The following is a 13,565-nucleotide window of genomic DNA, read 5'->3' on the forward strand; positions in this document are numbered from 1 at the left end:
ATCAATAAAGATGCATATTAATGATGAAATCAGTGAATATATGCCAGGCACCATGCCAGGAGAGTAATCTCAGAATTTCATGATTTACAGCTGAAATTTATTTCTGCAGTGTGTCTCAGATAGATACTTTATTTATGGTCATCCGACCAGCTGATCACAAACAACAAAACAAAATACACAGAATTAAAACCAACACCCCGTTACACATATGTAAAATCATAAAATCAGAGATTTACACTCTCAATTTTCTTCCTTACCAACTGTGCAGCATAACAGAAGCGGGCAACCCTGAGTGATATATCTGAGTATACATCAGAAAGCAGAAAAGCAAGCTTTTCCTCCACCTGCATCCCCGTTTCAATACCGAAGATCGGGGAGATAAATTTAGATCTCAAATCATCATAGTATGGACATTGCAAAACAATGTGGGCAGTTGTCTCCACCACATTTTGAGGGCAGGGGCACAGTCTCTCTGAGTAGGGACGCCTTGCATAACACCCCAAAAGAACTGCTGATAAAAGTGCATTACACCTAGCTGCAGTGTGTCTTAGTGCTGCCCTAAAACGTTCCTAAAAGTGTATGCAAGTGGAGATACACATAATTTTACCTCACCTTTCTCCCTGCCCATTGCAATAAGAGCTGACACAGAAGGCTCACTGAAGAAACCCTTTGAGCAGGGGTGTCAAGCTCATTTCATACAGCGGGCCAAATAGCATTCATGATGCCTGCTGAGGGCTGGAAGTGATGTCATTAGGCAGGAAGTAATGTCATTAAACAGTTTATGACCAAAAATAAGCACTTTTTCTCACTTGGGGACTCGTTGCAAATGACAGATGAGAAAATACACAAATCTTGATCATATTTCAAGACACCGGAGACCCCAATTTTCATGTGGGCTGCCCTTTCAGCTGTAACACCTCAGCACTGCTCAGCAGTGGAGAGTGTGAAGGCTGGATAAAAAACTTCTGCGGGCTGCATCTGGCCCCCTACATGTTTGACACCCCTGCCTTTGAGAGTGGTCCACCTGTGACCATACTCTATTTGCTTAGCTCTGAATATTTTACAAAATGTACCTACCCCATTGTGAATGTGACTAGTATAACTGTGACACTCTTCTTGAACTCAAGTTGCTATTTCATGACCGCATTCTAATGACAAGATTAAATGGGGAAATGGAACCAGTTGGACAAGGAAATTGCCGAAATTCTGACAAGGATTTGGACCTGAAATGAGAGTATATATCACACAGACCTGCACGGAGGCAGTTACACACTGCATATGGCAGTGCCTGGCTTTGTGCCACAGAAACTAGTGACATTTTCAAAGTTCAAAAATGTCCCCATTAAAAAAAATAACTTGCACTGAAATGTCAATTCTTTGTATGCAGTTAGTGCCAAAAGATCAGAAAGCACAGTGCTTGTCACTCTCTATTTTCATAGCCTGCGGCCGTCACCCTGTCCCCTCATTTCTAGAGACCTAATATGTTATCTAATGGGTATAATTCCCTGGAAAACTCAGTTGAGATCAATGGCATTTTATCACAACCTGGTGCATTTAAGTTTAATTGATTTTAATGGGACAGGGACTGTTTGTGAGACCCATTTACCTTTTTCTGTCTCTACCAGTGGCGTAGCTAATGATCATGTAGCCCAGTGCCAAGCTCAAAATGTTGACCCGGAAGTGATGTCACAACCAAAAGCAGCGTCACACCTAGGCTTTTTAAAAAATGAAAATTGGGAGGAACCCATCTCCTCCCCCCAGCAGCTCACCACCCACTTGCTCTGCTGCCTCCCCCCCATTCAGTGGCATAGCTAAGGCATCTATCTATCTACTACGTGGGGTCAAAGATTTTGTAGCCCCCTCTGCATGACAAAATCAAATTTAATTAAGTAAATAAATAAAAAGTTATTGGTTCCATGCTGAATCATAATAACACCTCATTGGCACTCAGAGCAAACAGTCTCATAGGTCAGTTTGGAGCTAAGCAAATCCACTTTTTGTTCCACAGCAGTTGTGTTTTTATTTTTCTGATTAATTGGCCATAACTTTTGATAGAAAACAGATATTCAAGTGCAGTTTGTTTCACTGCAGGCTGCATTAAATTACCTTTCCATTGATATATAACATGCTGGTATACATACCATACTTGGTATACATACCAAGATTTTCACAATTTTGGTCTCTAATGTCAAGCTCAACTTGTTGCCCCCCTAAAGCTTGATGCCCGCTGCAGCTGCTACCCCTTTTACCCCCTTAGCTATGCCACTGGTCTCTACTTTTCAGCCCCAGTTGTGCAAAAAGTGAAAACCCCAACACTTCACAACAAGAACTAGAACAATTAATTTATCTCAACAGTTGATTTCACTTACAGTGCAGAACTTTGGATTCATTTCCTGGTTACTCCATACTTCTTTTTCAGCACAACTGATGGAGCCATATTCATGGCTCCTTAGGTGAAGTGTCCTCATATCCTAGCATTTAAAGGCACAACATGAGCATACATGGAATTCAAGAAAGCTCAGAGGCTTTATATGATGTAATCACCATTGGCACCTCCACATATTGGTGTATTTATACTTCCTACCAGTGCTTTTTTTGTAAATAAAAAGGTGCAGGAACTCACAACTTGTTAATCTTTTATTTATTTATTTATTTATTTATTTATTTATTTATTTATTTATTTATTTATTTATTTTAAAACCATTTTTTATTGGAGAAATAAAATATTTTTTATGTGCTTCCCCCCTAAAGATGAACTTACTTCTGAGTAGACATGCATAGGATTGGGCTGTCAATCTCCACATCCCCTTCCCCCTAGCTATTTTTTCTACACAGGGGGAAAAATACTGTACAGGTGCACTTGTAGCATGTAGTATGTAGTGTGGCACTACTTCAAGGAGAGGAAGCAGTGAATGGATTCTGAAAAATGGCTTACATGAGTTCCATGTAGTAAAATTACTCTAAGTAACTGTGGGAGTAAGAACTAAAAAGGAATTCTTGCACGAGAGGGGTCCTTAGGTGCACATAGAGACAGCTATGTTTGCAAACAAGCGATTAAATATGGTTTAATTCAGGTATCAGAATACTCTGTGTCTTTGGGAAGGCACTTGGCATGCAATTGTATGTCCTCTGCTGCCCTGAGCAGCTGCTGTGCATTGCTGGAGAGGAGCTGCAAACGCTGGCTGGCGGAGGGCATGCTTGTGGGGGAAGGATGAGGAGGATCTCTGGCTGGACAGCACATTGTACACATATAGAATCCCTTTTCACCTGCCCTTAGCATGTGACAACGGGTGCAGATATATATCTCTGCCAGGATTAAGAGCCCAATCCTAGGTATGTCTACTCTGAAATAAGTCTTGTTCTAGTCAATGGAGCTTACTCCCAGGAAAGTGCCTAGGATTGCAGCCTAAGAGCCCAATCCTATGCATGTCTACTCAGAAGTCCACTTTAGTGAATGGGGCTTACTGTGGATAGGATGGCAGCCTCAGGGCCCAATCCTGTGCCTGTCTACTCTGAAGTCAGTCCCATTAGAGGCAGTGGGGCTTCCTCACAGGAAAGTGTGGAGAGGACTGCAGCCTCAGAGCCCCTTCTGTGCCTGTCTACTCAGGCTGCAAGGCTATGACACTTTCCCGGGAGTAAGCCCCATTGAACACAGTGGAACTTACTTCTGAGTAGACATGCTTGGGCTCTCAGGCTGCAAGGCTATGCACCCTTTCCCAGGAGCAAGCCCCATTGAGCACAATGAGACATACTTCTGAGTAGACATGCCTAGGCTTGTGCTGCAGATTGGCACGAGGCTGCACCAGCCAGCTTCCTTCTCCTCCTCCTCCACCAAACCAGTACCTGGGCGTTCCGTGGGTGCCACAGCCCATCTCCCTGGCTGGCTGGTTGTTCGTCCTCCTCCTCGGCGTTGGCGCGTGTCCCCCGCGCCCTCCACCGGCTTGGAAGCTGTGCTGGGAAGCAGAGCGTGGGGGGAGGGGAGGCGGGCTGGGCTCAGGCAAGAGCTTGGAGATGGGGACAGGAGGGGGTCGTTGTGCGGTCAGGCAGGGGCCAGGTAACCGCACACCCCAGCACCCACCCAGCGAATGCCTCTATTTTGCTCCCCCCCTCCTGGAATGCCTCCAAAGGGGAGGGGCCTCTGCAAAAAGGTGCCAGAACTCCGTCCCCCCACGTTCCATTAGAAAAAAAGCCCTGCTTCCTACCATCCTTTATTTTCTACTAGTTTGTAGAAAAAATACCATAAGCCACCTATGGCACCTCCTGATGCAGAGAGGAAGGGTGGGACAGAAGTACTTTAAAGAAACAATCCTTTCGTGTCCTTGCTAGATGGTAAATTATTTTTCAAACACTTCACCTCAGATGAATCTTCAGACGCACAACTATTATGCAGGCAGCGATTTGAATTTGTTTAGCATAAGCTATGGACAAGGAATACTACTATGAGCTACTGCCTCTACATCTGTTAAATGGGCACCTAGATCCTAATTCATCTGGCCAAAAGTAGACTTCCTCTTGGAGAAGAATACAGTATTTGAGAACAGGGATTCTGTTCGCTGACCCTGTGGGCTTCAAAGTGTTAACCGCTTCTCAGGCTGCCCAGCACAAACATTCTGCTCCTGGTGAGTGAAGTGTGAGATGCTTCCCATGAATTCCAGTGGTGCTGGCGTTCCAAATCACATGTTGCTTCTGTTTCACATTTACATAACTCAGTCATGAGACTGGCTTTCATACCATGGGTTCCCCGCTCTCTAATACAAGATGAAATGATAAGCTTAGAGACGTGTCCACACACAGCATTGATTTATTTTCCTCAGTGAGCCCCCAATGGAATGTGCAAGTTGCAAGTGGCTTGCAAGCTAGCAAACGCCTTAGGGCAGTGTTTCTCAAACTGTGGGTTGGGATCCACTAGGTGGGTCGCGAGCCAATTCCAGGTGGATCACCATTCATTTCAATATTTTATTTTTAATACATTAGGCTTGATGCTACCAAGGTATGTGACTGCATTGCGGGAAATGTTACAGGTCTGAACTTTGAACAGGTTACTCTGTATATGCTTTTAACAGTGACAGTAATGGGACTTACTACTGGGTGTTGGTAGGATTGCAGCCTAGGATTGTTAAATTGCCTGCTTGATGACATCATTCCCTGTCATGACATCACTTCTGGTGGGCCCTGACAGATCCTCATTCTAAAAAGTGGGTCCCGGTGCTAAAAGTTTGAGAACCACTGCCTTAGGGCATACCAATTATGTCAAGGGAATGCAACCATGTGGAAATGAATCTGTGTTGGCCTTTAACACAGTCTCTTCATGCGATGGGGTAGGCAAACCCCAGGACTACTCCCATATTCAGTTGCACACAGAACCTCCATGCCTTGGCACAGCAGGAATCTTTCCTTAATTTGAATGATATATTGGAAATCAGGCAGTGAACACAATCACTTGGGTTTATGAAGGGGGCGGAGATCTCTCTCTTTCACGGCTTTATGGCGTTTCCAATTTCCAATTGTCCACAATGCTTCTTTTCCCTAAGTGGATCATATACATCTAATGCTACAAGATCAAGCACTATTGTCCCTTCTTGAGCATTTTGGCCGCAGTTGTATAGGATTCTGAACTACTCCAGTCCTTCCCCCATTAGTAGTAAGTCAATTGCACTAAATGTCACATTTTCTAACAGTGAATTCGTTAGCATTTCACACAATCTCAACAGTCAGCACAAATAGGTAAAACTGCATATTCCTCTTTCCTCTAAAAATAGTATGCTGGTGTTTAGTTGCATGCTTATTTTTTTATTTAAATGAGTAAAGTATGATACAGCTGAAATGATACTTTGATGACATAACAAAGAACATTAGAGGTCAGGCTAGATTAATTTGCTATGGGATCAGTTGGAGAATATTAAACCTCTTAGCTGTAATCCTTTGGTAACCAGTCCTATAATGTAATCATCAGTGTACATCCAATAACATCCATGTTAATTACTTTGGAATTATACGTTTTCTATTTAATCAAAAAGAAAGTTTCAAGAAAAAGACAAATAAAAATGTTAAAATACGATGCCAGAAAACAAAGGTTAAAAAAAAAAAATCCAGACACGTTCATGAAGTTCCAGAGAAATCTGGAACCCAACCAGAGAAATCAGAGGAGGGATGAGCAGCAAAATGAGCAATGGCATCAGCATACGTGAAGGGATAAATGAGAGCAGTATTCTAACCAAATTAGAGTAGACAGTGTAATCACAAGTTTTCATTTAAAATGCTAAAGGAGCTGCTAGAAACATCTGCATTTTGAAATAAATAATAATATCCCAGTGTCCCAGATGCTTCACATACATTAGCTTAGAAATGAATAATGTTTTTACAGCTAAGGTTGACAAGAGATCAAGAATTTGAGTTGGGACAACCCCGATTCAAATGTGCTGAAGGAACCAGCTTCAGCAGATGGCCATAAGCAACCCACTAGTACCTCAGCTACCTACCCAATGCTCACATCTGCAGTATGGGCATAATAATTTCAGCTTACTGTTTAAAGCTGTGGTTATAATTCCTGAACAAATGTGCAATATGCTTCAAGTGCTCTCTCTCTCTCTCTCTCTCTCTCTCTCTCTCTCAGCTTAACTACTTTTTCCAGTTCTTTCCAGAAATCAAGATTTTACAAATAGGCCGAGGAGTAATTAGTGCCCAATATTTCTGAAATAATTTTATAATTATTTCGGAGTAATTCAAAAAATAATCTCATTGATAAAGAGCTTATGCAGCAATACATTGACTTTCATCCACTTGAGTTTCATCACTTTGCTCTTTCTGCCATTTTCAGTTATAATCACATTTCAAATTTTGTCCACGTGCTTGCCTCTTTCATCTGATTTTGTCCAGCCTTCCATGACCTTCAGCAATGTTCTTATGTTATTTATTTATTTAAAAGATTTTTATACTGCTTTTCTAAAAACCCAAAGTGGTTTATTTTGGTTTCACACACATTTTCATGTGTTATATAGTTATTTATGTTTTACATCAGCCAAAATAAAATTGCAAGGTAAATAAGGCTGACATTCACCTATTTTTTACTTTCATCCATGCTCTGGTCCCTAACCAGGCAAAAGTGCAAGGTAATACTGTATTGAATTTGGCTCATATTTTGCCTATCAACATACATTTTCATTACTCTTTATGGAATGTGTTGATATAACTGCAACCAAAAGGTTAAAATTTCATTTGCTCACAAAATTTGCTCTGAACAAATCCTACCTATATTTCATCGTACTGTGTTGAGATCTCAATTGTCCTGTGGCAGCATGCAATTCTAGTGTTCAGTGATGTGATTCCACTGATATTTTTTTTACCTTGCACTACACTGAACACAATGGGGCCTACGTCTGAGTAGACAAGCATAGGCGTGCACTATAGGTGTAGTGCATGGTTATAGTGTTAAATCTGAATGTAGAAAATCCCGATTCATATCCCTGCTCGATTATGAAGCTCACAAGATCTCAAGCTATATCCTACCTGACAGGGTTGTTGTGAGGCTAAAATGTCCCTTTGAGCACCAAGTGGAAGGATACAAATATAGCTTACGTCGATACTTAATAATAGTTTGATGACCTAGAAGCAGTAGTTTTCCAACCCTGATCTGGGGAAAGAGAAGTCTATATACAACCTATGTCTGCAATGGGCATGCACACAGGAGTGTGTTGTGTTATGTGGTTGTTCTAGGGTACATTTTCATACGTCATAGGGTGAGAAGTCAAGAAGACTTGACAGTGCTCCATTTGAACCAAGCGTGTGGCCTAATACATTCTCCTGCAATGGACAGAATTTCCATAAAATTTCCATAGCATTGAAGTTCACATTGAAAGAGTTCCTCAGAAAGAAGAAAGGTTGTAAAACAGTACCTTAAAGGACATCGGATCTTAATAAAAGTGGAGATAAGCCACAATGGGGAATGGACACTTTCAACTGGGGATCAAGTGACCTTGGGACTTTTTCTTTACTGTAGTTGTACTCATTAGCTAAGCAGCAATTTCCTGTACTAAGTGAAAACATTTAATAGACATTTGTGTACTTAGCAGTGGGTATACAAATATCATGGCATTATCAATACACTCCACGTAATTTTCCATCCTGCAGTGTTGATTTTATTATCACTTATTCATCAGTCACCATGTCTGCATCAACATTTAATCTTTTTAATCACACTTACTGGAAAACCTGCAACAGGTTTAAACGAAGCAGCCTTAATCCAGGCAAACAGTTCCTCTGAAGTATGGTACGGCCAAGATTTTTGAAGGTGAGGGAAATATGCTGTCTTTGTTATCCTTCCCTTGAGCAGCAAAGTACGTTCTTGGTCCTGTTGTCAAGGAAGATTACAGAGTTGACACATCTTGGCATTTCTAGAAATTTACCAGTGCCCGTTCTGCACACAGGGCAAGTGAGAATCTCAAGGGCCAAAATGGTCCAAATGGCACACCAAAAGATTATACGCTAAGACTGGTTCACACATTACAGTTTGTCACTTGATTACAAGAATATCACATGTGTGAATGATCCATTGAAGGTACAACACCACAGAGAGAACTTTTATATCCCTTCAGACACAATGCTTTCAATCATGTAACAGCCCAATCCTATCCACACTTTCCTGGGAGTAAGCCCCATTGACTCTAATGGGACTTACTTCTGAGTAGACATGCATAGATTGGGCTGTAAATTGACACATACAAGAATCATGCAGGGAAACAAAAGTGATTAGGGCAGAAGGTCTGGTCTAGAGGGTAGAGCCTCCGTTAGCCCGAAGATAACATCAGAAGGTCGCCAGTTCGAGGACACAGGCAACTTGCTGAACGGCTGAGAATGGTGAGACCTTGAAGCAGCTGAAAAAGCTGAGCTGAGTGATTCCACCTGCTCTTGGTGTGAGCAAGAAGTGTCTTGGCTGCCCTCCATGTGAGAGATGGAGCTGCTTGTCAGCCTGCGTGGGAGAACCGGAGGCCAGAAGTGAGACCAGACCAGGAAGATCCATTCTGAAATGTTGTTGGTTCTGGAAAGAGAGAACCTCTATGATTGTAAAAATCCCCTTGAGGGATTTAGAAACACCTGCCTAAGTAAACTGCCTTGAATAAAATCAGAGGAGTAATCCGATGACCAGAAAGGCGGTATATAAATACCTAGCTGTTGTTGTTGTTGTTGTTATTATTACATGCGTGTGTGAATTTAATTAGCCCCAACTATATAGTAACTAAGCATAGAAAAAGCTGTACATGCATGGATGAAGTGTATGAGAATCAAATGTAGAGAAAGCAAGGAATGAACATAAGAAGAGCCCTGCTGGATCAGGTCACAGGCCCATCTAGTCCAGCTTCCTATATCTCACAGTGGCCCACCAAATGCTTCAGGGAGCACACAAGGCATTATCTGCATCCTGGTGCCCTCCCTTGCATCTGGCATTCTGACGTAGCCCATTTCTAGAACCAGGAGGTTGCAAATACCCATTATGGCTTGTAACCCGTAATGGATTCTTCCTCCAGAAACTTGTCCAATCCCCTTTTAAAGGCGTCCAGGCCAGATGCCACCACCACATGCTGTGGCAAGGAGTTCCACAGACCAACCACATGCTGAGTAAAGAAATGTTTTCTTTTGTCTGTTCTAACTCTCCCAACACTCAATTTTAGTGGATGTCCCCTGGTTCTGGTGTTATGTGAGAGTGTAAAGAGCATCTCCCTATCCACTCTATCCATCCCCTGCATAATTTTGTATGTCTCAATCATGTCCCCCCTCAGGCGCCTCTTTTCTAGGCTGAAGAGGCCCAAACACCGTAGCCTTTCCTCATAAGGAAGGTGCCCCAGCCCAGTAGTCATCTTAGTTGCTCACGTATGTGTGAACCAGTTGAAATAAATAGAATTATGACTGGAATATATTAATGCCAATACAAAGCCACGGATGCCATGTGCAGGCAGCAATGCTCTACAGAACCTCTGCTGTTGCTGGTAAGTTAACAGTGAGGGATGGATCGGTTCATCATACCTTCATGTGATTCCTGTGAATCAGTGTTAGGGCGACTGCTTCACAATGAAGAGAGTCAACAGTATGAGCACAAAGTGGTTTATGACATTGAACAAGTGATCATATGCCTTGTCCCCCAGACATTAAGAGCCCCAAGCCGCCTTGTTTCACCTTTAAAATTGAAAAAGAGGTCAGAGAAGTAATGTGAGTTATACTGATCTTGGACTTACTCATTGGCCCATGTCATACAGGGTCAGTTCACAGACTTCTCAATATCCCTTTGGCACAGGGCAGAACTGGACATTAGGGGCCCAATCCTAAACCGGCCCAGCACCAGCACCGAGCCCTAGTATTGGCACTGGATGCCATAAATGTGCCGTAATGCATGTTTATGGCACCCTCAGAGTAGGGAGCGCTGGCACTGGGCCTGTATCAGTCAAGTGCTGGGCCCACTGCTGGCAGAAAGAAGACTTGCCACCGTCAGGGGTAAGTGTGACCGCTGGGTGGTGGTGTGCCCTCTGGGAGGCAGAGGGAGAGTAGAATGAGGGTGGGGAAGGGTGAGGTGAGGAATCAGGGTGGGACGGGACTGGCAGAGCTCTGTTCCACTGTATTCTGAAGTCTGTGTCAGGTCGGAGGGCCCGACATGGAGTCTCTCAAGTTTATAAGAGCCAGTGCAGGTTTGAGAAGTCCCATTGTAGAGCTTGAAGCTTTCCCTGGGGGAAGGCGCTGCTGCTCCAGCGGGTAACTGGAAGTTCAGAATTGGACTGTACATCTCCTCCACTCTGGCCTCTCATACAGCAGCCTATCATACATGCAGCTCCCCCTGACCCCCAGTTGTCCCTGCATGTATGTGCTGTGAATGACAGGCCTTCCTGATGCTACCTAAACATGTACAGGTCCAGCCTTTTTATACACGGATTTGACTCAACACGAATGAGAAAGAATGCGCTGATCCCTGAAGAAGATGAAAAATGCACCCCTTTAAAATCAGTTTAAAAAACTGAACAGTCCTTTACCTATAGCCTCCTTAATGAGACAGAGAGAGAGAGAGAGAGAGAGAGAGAGAGAGAGAGAGCAGCTGGCTGACAATCCTTCAAACCTTCTCTCTCCAGGTGACCCCTCCCTTCCCCCTGAGCACTGAAAGAAAGGTGATCACTTTGCATTGGTGAAGGGAGGGGCTGAGTGAAGTGCCTTTCTAAGTGCTTGGAGGACAACTGATTGATGGATTGTCTTCTTAATGACTCTTATCTTACACCATAAAGGTCAGCAAGGTTATTTTTAAATCAAAGAAACTTTGTTTTTTAAATTGATTTGCTATAGTGCGTTTTTTGCCATTCACGTGAGTGCTTGGAATGGAACCCATGCGAATAATTAGTCTCCACCTGTAGTAGATTTACTACTTTAGGGCGCAATCGTATCCTGTGCTGGAACAGGCAAGCCAAGAGGCTTGTGTTGTATCCAACGCAAGATTGTGTCCGCAAGTGGCTCAGTCAGAGGCAAGGGGAAATTTTTTCCCTTAACCTTGGGTAAGGGCTGTTGGCCCCTATGGGTCTCCTCGAACTTGCACCACCTCTTCAGGTAGCACATGTCTGAGGAGGACAGAGCAACTTGGAGCCACTCTGTTCTCCCCGGGAATGGGGGTTGGGATCCAGCATAACTGCTGGATCCCAGTCCTGTCTCCTGCTCCCCACCCATCCGCCCACTTGGCCGCCCACTGCCCACCCTCCCCCCATCCAGGAATGCCTCCCTCCCGCCTCCCTCCGCCTACCTTTGCTACTTGTGTCAACCCAGCTGGGCCGACGCAAGACTTGGCGGGGAAGCTGGCACGGGTGCATCTTCTTGAGCTGATGTGGCTTCCTCCAGAGGAGCTTCCTTCCTCCTGAGCTGGCACAAGGGACTTGCACAGGCCCAATCCCAACTCAGGATTGTGCCCTTAATGTAGTAAGAGGTAGATGAATAACAGAAATGCTCATGATCTATACTTACAAGGCACACAAATCACACATGACATTTACAGGATTGGTTGGCAACCTTCAGTCTCGAAAGACTATGGTATATAAGCCTACAGCACCTGGTATTCCCACGTGGTCTCCCATCCAAGTAGTAACCAGGCCTGACCCTGCTTAGCTTCCGAGATCAGATGAGATCAGTGCTAAATATGTGACTTGATATACATGGTGTAATATTGGAAATAAGTGTATTCATCTTACTTCTTACCTAGGTCCAGCCCAAGAGCTTCTGATATCCACAGTGGCATGCCAAATACTGCCCCTTTCTCAATGTCTCTGGTCCTTTCACTCTCTGTTGTAGCTCAGAACTCTTCCACCTTCACGTCTCCTCTTCCTCTCTGCCCCCATCTTCCTTTTCCAGTCTAAGGAGTAGAAGGGGAAGGAGGAACAGTGGAGGGAAGTAAGCAGACAGGGATATGCCCCCAACCCACCAATCTGCTGCCTAAGGCAGCCACTTCAGTTGGCCTCATGGACTGGCCAGCCCTAAGATTCTGCTCTGAATTTCCTTTCTGAGGGATGAGACATTGGTAGGTGCACAAACCTTGTGTTTTAATGGAGTTCAGAGTTTCTTAAGGTAGAAAAATGACAATTATTGCCGCTTTCATTCTTGTGCTATGTTTTCTTTTTTGAAAACTGCCTTTATTTGTGTCCGCGTGCATGCACTGACACACACACACACACACAAACACACACAGACCCACACAAGTGGCAGATACATTATCAAACGTCAACAAAACGGGAGTTTGCTGATAAATTGTCATATCTAGGAATGAGGTGTCCCACACCAAAGATTTCACTCTGAAATGAAACTGAGTGAAAAGTCCCACAATATACTGAGGAGCTATGTCAGTATTGCTTCTGTTTCAGCACAAAAATAAACATTACCTTCAGGGGTTCTTCTCCTTTTTGTGTCTTGCTGTGTAACCCAATCAGCTTTATAAATCTTGAAGTGTTGCTGGTTTGCTGTAAATGCTTAATGATGACATGATGTTCCAATGGCTGCTGGAAATATTAGCAAATGTGGCAGGGTGACAGAGTGGCAGTGCTGTAAACAAACTCGGGGTGGGCAGCATCTGTACGGGGCTTGCTGTAAGACCTCAACGTCTGGGGCTTTAATTGTGCCACCATAATGTGTGTGTGTGTGTGTGTGTGTGTGTGTGTGTGTTGTGTGAAGTTATGTAACTGTAGCTCTCTCAAGAGGCGCACAAGTTGGATAATCTGGTAGGTGGTGGGGGAAGATGTATATTTTTAAAAGATGAGATAGTGTGTAGGAGGGCAATGAGATCATTTGAAATGAATTACTTCTTAATTAAAATATTCAGCAGGAAGTGTCAGCCTCAGGCTAAAAGGGTAAAACTCCTGACTGCTTTTGCAGTGGGTGATTTGTCACTGAGTTCAGGACTCGGGGACTCTGTGTCAGAACCCTGTGCCAGCCTCAAAGCAATGAAGTTTGGTCTACTTTCTAGTAAAAGGAGGGGAGAGCTTCACAGGCAAGTGAGCCTAGTCTGACACTTGTTCACACAATCCAACGTCATCAGGGCTGAATCCTGGAACCTTTTT

At 43.7% G+C, this 13,565-nt stretch overlaps 1 long non-coding RNA gene across 1 annotated transcript; it reads right to left on the minus strand.

Annotated features, from left to right (window-relative positions):
• Positions 1-8,163: 8,163 nt before the first annotated feature.
• LOC136642037 (uncharacterized) lies at positions 8,164-13,087 on the minus strand. Its single transcript, XR_010793947.1, has 3 exons — positions 12,891-13,087; positions 12,214-12,367; positions 8,164-9,034 (listed from the first exon to the last, which is right to left on the minus strand). It is a non-coding gene; the product is annotated as an uncharacterized lncRNA (long non-coding RNA).
• Positions 13,088-13,565: the final 478 nt, after the last annotated feature.

Source organism: Tiliqua scincoides, chromosome 2 (genome assembly GCF_035046505.1).
Source record: "Tiliqua scincoides isolate rTilSci1 chromosome 2, rTilSci1.hap2, whole genome shotgun sequence".
Taxonomy (NCBI): Eukaryota; Metazoa; Chordata; class Lepidosauria; order Squamata; family Scincidae; genus Tiliqua; species Tiliqua scincoides.